Genomic DNA, 12,489 nt, shown 5'->3' with positions numbered 1-12,489 from the left:
GTGAGCGGTTGTGGGTGATTCACCGTGACAGAGTGTCGAAGAATCAACCTATAGAGAGCACTTGATCCTTGCGTGGATCTAGGGGGAGCTACACCCTTGCGCGGGTGCTCCAACGAGGACTAGTGGGGAGTGGCGACTCTCTGATACCTCAGTAAAACATCACCGTGTTCCTCCTCCTTTCTTTACTTTAAGCATTTACTTTGAGCAATTCAATTCTTGTCTTTACATTCATAGAATTATCATGCTAGAGTAGGATTGGAACTTAGGTTACAAAACTTTTATGCGGTAGAACATTAGAAACACTTTCTAGGCATAAGGGGTGAAGTGGGCTAAGTGTAGGGTTTAACTATTGCAAAGAATTTTAGAATTAGCCCAATTCACCCTCCCCCCTCTTGGGCATCTTGATCATTTTAATTAATATCAGAGCCTTGTGCTCAAGTATTTAGGCTTAACCGCCTAGAGAAAAATGTCTCACGGGGATGGTCCTCCTCCTATCTTTGAGGGAGATGATTTTTCTTATTGAAAAATCCGCATGGAGGCGTATTTAGAAGCTCTAGATGTTGGAATACTTAGAGCTGCCTCACAAGGATTTCCAAAACCCCAGGATCCCACACATCTTCAAGGCAATGAAGTGAACTATGAAAAATGGAATGCAAAGGATAAAAACACCATCTTTAGAGGCCTTTACAAAGATGTGTTTAACCAGGTGAGGAACAATAAGGACACCCATGCACTATGGTTGGACATTTGTGCGCTCCATGAGGGAACTAAGAGCGAGCGTGAGGAACGCTATCATCTTGTAATAAAAAAGCTTAATTCTTTTGAGATGCTTCCTAAAGAGAGTGCTAATGAAATGTACTCACACTTGAATGTTCTTATAGAGGAAGTCAATAGGCTTGGACTTACACAAATACAACTATCCGATGTTGTAAGAAAGATCTTGAGTGTCCTCCCTAAAGGGGACCATGACGCCTAAGAGGGGGGGTGAACTAGGCAACTTAAAAATCTAACTCTAAACTATGGCCTCTATTTCTAACCCTAGCAAAACCTATGCAATAGATAAACTATCTAAATGTGCAACTATGGTTTTGCTAGTGTGTTGCTATCTCTACCGCAAAAAGAGTAATACAATCAATGTAAATGCGGAAGCTAAAGAGCAAGGTAGGGATGCAAACTCCCGTCGACGACACCGATATTTTTACCGAGGTATCGAGAAGCGCACAAGCTTCCCCTAGTCCTCGTTGGAGCCCCTCGTAAGGAATCCCTCGTAAGGGCCAAGCTCCCAGTCGGGTAACTCTGTAGATAGCCTCGGGCCTTCCCCACACGCAAGTGGGTTTTCGACGTGCCTTCCGTGTTGCGTTAATGGGCTCGGGAACTAAGGCATCGCACATGTGGCTAAACGCGTCACAACGCTTCGTGTTGCGTCACGAAGCGGCAGTTGCCTCATTCAAAATGAGCAACGACCGACTGGGGTTTGAAGGCCGGCCCATGAAGGGCTCAAGGCCGCCTGAAAGCTCTAGTTTGGTTTTGGTTAATTGATGAAACCCTAAGTGCTAACCTAGTTTATCAAAGTGATTATGAGATAGGTAGCACTACTCCAAGTGATGAAGCAATGACAAAGATCATGACAATGGTGATAGCATGGTGATGATCAAATGCTTGAACTTGGAAAAGAAGAAAGAGAAAAACAAAAGGCTCAAGGCAAAGGTATAAAATGTAGGAGCCATTTTGTTTTAGTGATCAAGACACTTAGTGAGTGTGATCACATTTAGGATAGATAGCCGTACTATTAAGAGGAGTGAAACTCGTATCGGAATGCGATTATCAAAGTGCCACTAGATGCTCTAACTCATTGCATATGCATTTAGGATCTAGTGGAGTGCTAACACCCTTGAAAATATTTGTGAAAAAAGGCTAACACATGTGCGCAAGGTGTTTGCAGGGTTGAGATGGGAAAATGAAATGTCTATTTTCTATTGCGCCGGATGCAAAATTCTTGGTGGTTGGCACATTTGAGTAAGGGTGAAGTAGTTAGAGTTGAAATGGAGTTGGTCAAAATGATGCTGGCGTCGGTCTACTGACCGGACGCTGGGTCACTCAGCGACCGGACGCTGAAGGGCTGCGTCCGGTCGAGCTGTCAGACGGCACAGTCGCTAGGGTTGAGCACCAGACGCTGGTCTGCGTCCGGTCAAGGTGGACCGGACGCGTCCGGTCGAAAAAACATGCCTCGGGGAGCTTACTGGAAACGACCGGACGCTGAGGCTTCAGCGTCCGGTCAGTTTTGACCGGAGCGTCCGGTCAACTTTGTAGCCGTTGAAATCTGACGAACAGCGTTCAAAGCCGGTGACGCGTGGCGTCCATCGGGCGACCGGACGCTGAGGGCCAGCGTCCGGTCAGTATGACCGGAGCGTCCGGTCAGAGCGCGTTTTGCCCAGTGAAGGGGTATAACGGCTCTATTTGATGGGGGCTCTATTTATAGCCCCATGGCCGGCTTAAAGGATAACTCTTGCACATTTTCATTGACATAGCAACCTTGTGAGCTTAGCCAAAGTCCTCCCACTCATCTCCATCATTGATCCATCATCATTGTGAGATTGGGAGAGAATCCAAGTGCATTGCTTGAGTGATTGCATCTAGAGGCACTTGGTATTCGTGTTGCGCTGCGGATTTCGCTTGTTTCTCTTGGTGGTTGCCACCACCTAGACGGTTGGAGCAGCGGTGGAGGATCGGCACGAGTTGGTGATTGTTCGTGGCCGTCTCCGGTGATTGTAAGGGGAGTTGTACCTTCCCCGGCGGAGTGCCGAAAGGTAACTCTAGTAAATTGCTCGTGTCATTGAGTTACCTCACTTGTGGGTCGGTTCTTGCGGTGTCCGATCGTGTGGACGAGGTTTGTGAAACACCTCTTAGCCGCCGAACCACCAAGTGTTGGTCGACACAACGGGGACGTAGCGTGTTGGCAAGCACGTGAACTTCGGGAGAAAATCGATTGTCTCACTTCTTTGGCATTCTCCCGGTGATTGGCTATATATTCATCTTGTGATTGGTTCATCCCCTACACGTCGGTATAATCACTCTACTCACTCAATTACATTCTTGCAAACTAGTTGATACAAGCCCTTTAGTGTAATTAGAATTGAGAGCTTGCTTTATTATTTACATTCATCTAGTTGAGCTCTTTAGAGTAGCAAGGTTGAGAGCTCTTAGTGAGTAATTACATAGCAAGTTTGTGTGCCTAAGTATTCATTGCAACTAGAATTGTTGGATAGATGGCTTGCAACCCTTGTAGAGCTAGAGCAAGTTTGCATTACGCTATTTGTCATACTAATCAAATTGCTCTAGTTGATTTGTAGATTTTTAAATAGGCTATTCACCCCCCCTCTAGCCATATTAGGACCTTTCAAGTGGTATCGGAGCCGTGGTCACCGTTTGATTGAAGGCTTAACAACCCCGGTGTCAAATTATGGCTCAAGTTGTGTTCAACCATGTGGGGGGCAAACCACCATTCTTTGATGGCACAAGCTATGATTATTGGAAGAGAAAGATAAGTGTGTATCTTGGTTCAATCAATGATCAAGTATGGGATGTAACCGAGAATGATTATGCTATCATTAATCCCAACAATCCCACCAACCAAGATACGTCTAACAAGCAATGCAATACAATGGCTCTCAACACCCTATACAATGCCCTTGATCCAAAGGTGTTTGAGCAAATCAAGGATTGTGAAAGAGCAAATGAAGTGTGGAGGAGATTGGAGGAAACCTATGAGGGCACACCGGAGGTGAAGAGTGCCAAGTTATATATTCTCAAGGACAAGTTGATAGGTTTCAAGATGAAAGATGATGAGAGCATACCGGAGATGTTCCATCGCTTGCAAGTCATTGTCAATGACTTGAAGGCCTTGGGAGAAAAGATCAAGAATGATGATGTCTCTCATCGGTTCTTGATGAGTCTACCTCCAAGGTTTGAAATGTTGAGAATGCTAATCATAAGAGGAGGATTAAAGGAGATCACCCCCAACCAAGTACTAGGTGAAGTCATGACACAAGAGACATACCGTGTGGAAAGGGAGGGGGATGACAAGGAGGACAAGAAGGAAGATGAGGACAAGAAGAAGAAGAGTGTAGCATTCAAGGCTAGCTCATCATCATACAAGAACAAGGGCAAATCAAAGAAAGAGTCAAGTGATGATGAGGATCTTAGTGATATTGATGATGAAGCTATGGCTCTCTTTGTGCGCAAGATGGGCAAGTTCATGAAGAAGAAAGGCTATGGTGCAAGAAAAAGAAGAGATCATACCAAGAGCAAAGAATATGTGAGAAGATGCTATAATTGCAAGAGTCCCGATCATGTGGTAGCCAATTGTCCTTACAATAGTGACAATGATGAAGATGAGAAGAACAAACACAAGAAGGACAAGAAAGAAAAGAAGGAGAAGAGGGAGAAGAGGATGACATTTCAAAAGAAGAAGAAGGGTGGAGGCTATGTGGTCACTTGGGATAGTGATGGCTCATCGGATAGTGATGACTCTAGTGATGATGGCTAAGAAATCAATCAAGAAAGCACTAGCAAGCATCGCCATCAACGACAAGCCCTCCATCTTCGACACTCCATCAACATGCCTCATGGCTAAGCCTACCAAGGTAAAATATGATGAGAGTGATGATGATGAAAGTGATTCTTGTAGGAGTGATGAATGAAGATGAGGAGTACTCCAAGGAGGAGCTCATGGACATGTGTGAGCAAGTGCACGCTTGCAATGAGATGAAGAGAAAGGAGTGCAAAGAATTGCGCAAGAAAGTAAAATTTCTTGAGCAATCCTTTGATGAGCTCAATGCCACTCATGAGGGGCTAGTGGATGCCCATGAGAAGCTTGGCAAAGCTCACTCTAAGCTTGAAAAGGCTCACTTCCTCTCTCATTGAGCAAGTCAAGAAGGAGGAAGCCAAGAAGGAGCAAGTGATAGTAACATGTGATGTGGGACTAACATGTGATCTTATTGATGAATTTTTTCATGAACCCATTATTGTTGCTCCCACTAACACTTCTTGTAGCACAACCATTACCACTCCACCTATGAATGATACATCACTAATGGTGGAAAATGAAACCCTCAAGAAGGAGGTGAATGAGCTCACTCGTGCCTTAGGCAATGCCTATGGTGGAGATGCCCGCTTGCTAAAGTGCTTGGGTAGCCAAAGGTTTTCTCTCAACAAAGAGGGTTTAGGCTATACCCCCAAGAAAGGCAAGGCGGCCTTTGTCACTCCCAAAGCTAGCTTTGTGAAGGGCAATGGTCGATTTTGCAATAGATACAAGCAAGTTGGGCATATAGAGCAAAATTGCAAGACTAACAAGAACAAGCTACCTAATGTATCCTCAATCAAATTTGATTCTTGTTACATGCTTTATAAGGGTGCCAATGGTGTGAAGGCTAAGTTTATTGGTACACTAATTATGGGCCCAAAGAAGAAGGCCATTTGGGTACCAAAGACCTTGGTGACTAACCTACAAGGACCCAAGCAAGTTTGGGTACCTAAAAGGAATTGATCTTCTTTTGTAGGTAAATTATAAAGCCGGAGGAAGGCATTGGGTGCTTGATAGTGGGTGTACACAACACATGACCGGTGATTCAAGAATGTTCAATTCAATCAATGAAAGCAAGAGCAATGGGATTGATAGTATCACATTTGGTGACAATGGCAAAGGCAAAGTCAAGGGACTTGGTAAGATTGCAATATCCAATGACTTGAGCATTTCCAATGTGCTACTAGTAGAGAGCTTGAATTTCAACCTATTGTCGGTAGCGCAATTGTGTGATCTTGGTTTCAAATGCATATTTGGTGTGGATGATGTAGAGATCATAAGTGTAGATGGCTCAAACTTGATATTCAAAGGATTTAGATATGAGAATCTATACTTAGTTGATTTCAATGCTAGAGAAGCTCAATTGTCAACATGTTTGATCACTAAGTCTAGCATGGGTTGGTTATGGCATAGAAGGCTTGGTCATGTTGGAATGAAAACAATTGAACAAATTGATTAAGCATGACTTAGTTAGAGGCTTGAAAGATGTCACATTTGAGAAGGATAAGCTATGTAGTGCATGTCAAGCCGGAAAGCAAGTTGGTAATACACATCCTAAGAAGAGTATGATGAGCACATCTAAGGCATTTGAGTTGATGCATATGGATTTGTTTGGACCAACCACATACACTAGCATTGGTGGAAATAAATATGGATTTGTGATTGTGGATGATTTCACTAGATACACATGGGTGTTCTTTCTTGTTGATAAGAGTGATGTATTTGCAACATTCAAATCATTTGTCAAGGCATTCACAATGAGTTTGAAACAACAATCAAGAAAGTTAGAAGTGACAATGGTAGTGAATTCAAGAACACTAGAGTTGATGAGTTATGTGATGAATTTGGAATTAGACATCAATTCTCGGCCAAGTATACTCCTCAATCAAATGGGCTAGTTGAAAGAAAGAATAGAACCTTGATTGATATGGCAAGATCAATGTTGAGTGAGTACAATGTGAGTCATTCATTTTGGGCCTGAAGCAATCAACACGGCTTGCTATTATAGCAACCGACTCTATTGTCACCCCATGATGGAGAAGACACCCTATGAGCTATTGAATGGAAGAAAGCCCAACATAGCATACTTTCGGGTTTTTGGATGTAAATGCTATATATTGAAGAAAGGCACTAGATTGAGCAAGTTTGAAAAGAAATGTGATGAAGGCTTCTTGCTTGGTTACTCCACTACTAGCAAGGCTTATAGAGTTTGGAATTTGGCTAGTGGTACTCTTGAGGAGGTTCATGATGTGGAATTTGATGAAACAAATGGTTCCCAAGAGGAAGATGAGAATCTAGATGATGTAAGAGGCACTCAATTGGTCAATGCAATGAAGAACATGGACATTGGTGATATAAGGCCTAGAGAGGTGATTGATATTGAAGATGACAAGAATCAAGTGCTCTCTAACTCAAATGTGCAAGCTAGTGGTTCTCATGATCAAATCCAAGCAAGCACTAGTAATGGCAATGTGCAAGATCAACAAATGGCTAGTTCATCATCTCAATCAAGTGATCAATCAAATGCTAGCAATCAAGTGCAAGTGCTTCAACCAACCAATGTTGCAAGAGATCATCCATTGGACACTATCATTGGTGATATTTCAAGAGGTGTGCAAACAAGATCAAGATTGGCATCATTTTGTGAGCACTTCTCATTTGTGTCATCCTATTGAGCCTAAGAAGATAGATGAAGCTTTGAATGATGTTGATTGGGTCAATGCTATGCATGAAGAGCTAAACAACTTCACAAGAAACCAAGTATGGGAGTTAGTTGAGAGGCCTAAGGGTCATAATGTGATTGGAACCAAGTGGGTCTTTCGGAACAAGCAAGATCAAGATGGGATAGTGATAAGGAACAAAGCAAGATTAGTGGCTCAAGGTTATACTCAAGTTGAAGGTCTTGACTTTGGAGAAACATATGCCCCGGTTGCAAGATTGGAAGCAATTAGGATCTTGCTAGCTTATGCATGTGCCCACAACATCAAGTTGTATCAAATGGATGTGAAGAGTGCATTTCTCAATGGGTACATCAATGAGCTTGTGTATGTTGAGCAACCTCCCGGTTTTGAAGATGAAAAGAAACCCAACCATGTTTACAAGTTGAGAAAGGCTTTGTATGGATTGAAACAAGCACCAAGAGCATGGTATGAGAGATTGAGGGATTTCCTACTCTCTAAGGGATTCAAGATAGGGAAAGGTTGACACCACTCTCTTCACCAAGAAACTTGGAAATGATTTGTTTGTCATGCAAATCTATGTGGATGATATCATCTTTGGATCAACAAATCAAGAATTTTGTGAGGAGTTTGGCAAGATGATGGCAAGTGAGTTTGAGATGTCTATGATTAGAGAGCTTAGTTACTTCCTTGGTCTTCAAATCAAGCAAATGAAGAATGGCACATTTGTGAGTCAAGGCAAGTATATCAAGGACATGCTCAAGAAGTTTGAAATGGATGAGAGCAAAGCTATTAGTACACCAATGGGAACAAGTGGAAGCTTAGATAGTGATGCTAGTGGCAACATGGTGGATCAAAAGATGTATCGGTCTATGATTGGAAGTCTACTCTATGTGACCGCATCAAGACCGGATGTGATGTTTAGTGTATGCATGTGTGCAAGATTTCAAGCCTCACCAAGAGAAAGTCATTTGAAGGCAACAAAGAGAATATTGAGGTACTTGAAGCATACACAATATGTTGGATTATGGTATCCCAAAGGAGCAAGATTTGAGTTGATTGGATATTCAGATTCCGATTATGTGGGATGCAAAGTTGAGAGAAAGAGCACATCGGGCACATGTCAACTATTGGGAAGATCACTTGTATCTTGGTCATCAAAGAAGCAAAATAGTGTAGCACTTTCAACCGCCGAAGCGGAGTACATTTCGGCCGGTAGTTGTTGTGCTCAATTACTTTGGATGAAGGCTACCTTAAGTGACTTTGGAATCAAGTTCAAGCAAGTGCCATTGCTATGTGACAATGAAAGTGCCGTCAAGCTCACCAACAACCCGATTCAACACTCAAGAACAAAGCATATTGATGTCCTGCCATCATTTCATAAGAGATCACCAACAAAAGGGGGACATTTGCATAGAGAGTGTGGGCACCGAAGATCAACTTGCCGACATATTCACCAAGCCACTTGATGAGAAGAGGTTTTGCAAGCTAAGGAATGAATTGAACATACTTGACTTCTCCAATATGTGTTGATGCACCCCCATTATATGACATGCCTCTCCTTCGAGCAAAGCAAGGTAAAGTTGATTGACATGTCATCCATTCATTACTAAGGACTTGTTTAGTGCATCTAGTCATTCCTATCATGTCCTAGGCTCATTCATGAAAATCAAATGAATTTGATGCTTATATGGTACCACTATTGCTTGTATGTTTGAAATGATCTAGTGGTAGCATATGACATGTTTGTGGGCTTGTAAACCTAGTGTTTGATTTAGAAAATGAGCTATAAGTGTTTAACTCAACATGGTACAAGATAACCCTTATTTGGAGGTGTGAAGAAGCTTGTCCTTGGATCAAACCGAGTTAAATATCTTTTGCAAGTAATCTAGATTGAACCAAAATTGAGTAAATGATCCTTATTTCACATGGTTTCACCCCAACCTATCCATAATTTAAGCTCACCTTTTGTGCTAATTGTTGACAAAGGGGGAGAGAAACAAAGATATGAGTGATAGGGGAGTATTGGACATAAGGGGAGAGATATGCTAAAGGAAAGGGATCAATTAAAATTTTGAGCACACAAGTAGGGGGAGCAAGCTCATAAACTTGTATGATGCATTTGAATGAACATTTCATATATTTGCTCGCATGGTACAAATTCTAAGTTTCAACATCCATGCTTGTGTGGTGTATGCTAGTTATAGGTTTGAATGATGAAATGAAAAACTAGCATGCATAGGCTAAAAGTAACTAGACTCATGCTCACATTATGAAAACTAGACCCTTGCTTTTAATGTTGATCTCATGGGGTATTCTAGTTTTTGTGTATGTCTAGTTACTAATGGTGCTAAGGATGGTATATTGGTGCACTCCGATTGGTATCACGCTTCAAAGGTCCATCTCTTATACCTTAGCATCATTTGGTAGAAATTGACTCCTATATTTCCTATCTAAGCATATGTGCAAAGCTACAATCCAAACTCTTAGCACATATGTAGGGGGAGCAATTGCTACCATATGGAGTTCATGAAACTTGTCCATATCCTTTACACATGGTAAATATGCTTGGGCAAGCAACATGGATTCAAATGAACTTTAATTCATATCTTTGTATAAGGGTTGTCATCAATTACCAAAAAGGGGGAGATTGAAAGCTCTAGTTTGGTTTTGGTTAATTGATGAAACCCTAAGTGCTAACCTAGTTTATCAAAGTGATTATGAGATAGGTAGCACTACTCCAAGTGATGAAGCAATGACGAAGATCATGACAATGGTGATAGCATGGTGATGATCAAATGCTTGAACTTGGAAAAGAAGAAAGAGAAAAACAAAAGGCTCAAGGCAAAGGTATAAAATATAGGAGCCATTTTGTTTTAGTGATCAAGACACTTAGTGAGTGTGATCACATTTAGGATAGATAGCCGTACTATTAAGAGGAGTGAAACTCGTATCGGAATGCTGATTATCAAAGTGCCACTAGATGCTCTAACTCATTGCATATGCATTTAGGATCTAGTGGAGTGCTAACACCCTTGAAAATATTTGTGAAAAAAGGCTAACACATGTGCGCAAGGTGTTTGCAGGGTTGAGATGGGAAAATGAAATGTCTATTTTCTATTGCGCCGGATGCAAAATTCTTGGTGGTTGGCACATTTGAGTAAGGGTGAAGTAGTTAGAGTTGAAATGGAGTTGGTCGAAATGATGCTGGCGTCGGTCTACTGACCGGACGCTGGGTCACTCAGCGACCGGACGCTGAAGGGCTGCGTCCGGTCGAGCTGTCAGACGGCACAGTCGCTAGGGTTGAGCACCGGACGCTGGTCTGCGTCCGGTCAAGGTGGACCGGACGCGTCCGGTCGAAAAAACATGCCTCGGGGAGCTTACTGGAAACGACCGGACGCTGAGGCTTCAGCGTTCGGTCAGTTTTGACCGGAGCGTCCGGTCAACTTCGTAGCCGTTGAAATCTGACGAACAGCGTTCGAAGCCGGTGACGCGTGGCGTCCATCGGGCGACCGGACGCTGAGGGCCAGCGTCCGGTCAGTATGACCGGAGCGTCCGGTCAGAGCGCGTTTTGCCCAGTGAAGGGGTATAACGGCTCTATTTGATGGGGGCTCTATTTATAGCCCCATGGCCGGCTCAAAGGATAACTCTTGCACATTTTCATTGACATAGCAACCTTGTGAGCTTAGCCAAAGTCCTCCCACTCATCTCCATCATTGATCCATCATCATTGTGAGATTGGGAGAGAATCCAAGTGCATTGCTTGAGTGAATTGCATCTAGAGGCACTTGGTATTCGTGTTGCGCTGCGGATTTCGCTTGTTTCTCTTGGTGGTTGCCACCACCTAGACGGTTGGAGCAGCGGTGGAGGATCGGCACGAGTTGGTGATTGTTCGTGGCCGTCTCCGGTGATTGTAAGGGGAGTTGTACCTTCCCCGGCGGAGTGCCGAAAGGTAACTCTAGTAAATTGCTCGTGTCATTGAGTTACCTCACTTGTGGGTCGGTTCTTGCGGTGTCCGATCGTGTGGACGAGGTTTGTGAAACACCTCTTAGCCGCCGAACCACCAAGTGTTGGTCGACACAACGGGGACGTAGCGTGTTGGCAAGCACGTGAACCTCGGGAGAAAATCGATTGTCTCACTTCTTTGGCATTCTCCCGGTGATTGGCTATATATTCATCTTGTGATTGGTTCATCCCCTACACGTCGGTATAATCACTCTACTCACTCAATTACATTCTTGCAAACTAGTTGATACAAGCCCTTTAGTATAATTAGAATTGAGAGCTTGCTTTATTATTTACATTCATCTAGTTGAGCTCTTTAGAGTAGCAAGGTTGAGAGCTCTTAGTGAGTAATTACATAGCAAGTTTGTGTGCCTAAGTATTCATTGCATCTAGAATTATTGGATAGGTGGCTTGCAACCCTTGTAGAGCTAGAGCAAGTTTGCATTACGCTATTTGTCATACTAATCAAATTGCTCTAGTTGATTTGTAGATTTTTAAATAGGCTATTCACCCCCCCTCTAGCCATATTAGGACCTTTCACCGCCTCGCGTCAAACAGAGCCAGGGGAGAAAATGCAGATGAGCCCTGTGCGGCCCTTGCCCAGTCTGCCCCATAGCAGACAGGGTCATCTCAACCTTCTCGTTCAATTCTAAACCTCGCCAAACTCATAGAATCTCCATCGAGGAGAGGCCAGCGGGTCACCTAGGCCTGTCTCTGGAATGACCTAGGCATCTACCGGGTTACAGGTTAAGGAGCAGTGGAATGTCACAAGAGGGCTATGCCGACCCTGTCACGAACGATGGATCTAGATTCCACTCGATCATACCCGCTAGCGAGCTCACCGAGCGCGTCACTCGAGCCCGAGCAATCGAGGCAAGCGACAAAGCTCAGCCCCTTCGGTTGTGAGAAACCGAGGACAGGGTAACGCACAAAACTCAAACTGACCCCTATCAAGCCCAACAAGGCTCAGGGGCTCAAGTCACCTAACTAACTACCTCGGCTACACGGGCTCCACCGACGTTAGGATCCATGAGCTCCGTCTCGCTCGATCCCTAAACTAACTGCCTCGGCTACGCGGGCTGCACCGACATCAGGATCCATGAGCTCTGTCTCGCTCGATCCCTAAACTAACTACCTCGGCTATGCGGGTTGCACCGATGCCAGGATCCACGAGCTCCATCTTGCTCGATCCCTAAACTAACTGCCTTGGCTACGTGGGGCTAC

Source organism: Miscanthus floridulus, chromosome 4 (assembly GCF_019320115.1).
Source record: "Miscanthus floridulus cultivar M001 chromosome 4, ASM1932011v1, whole genome shotgun sequence".
Lineage (NCBI taxonomy): Eukaryota > Viridiplantae > Streptophyta > Magnoliopsida > Poales > Poaceae > Miscanthus > Miscanthus floridulus.
Note: the sequence above shows the minus strand (reverse complement) of the source record.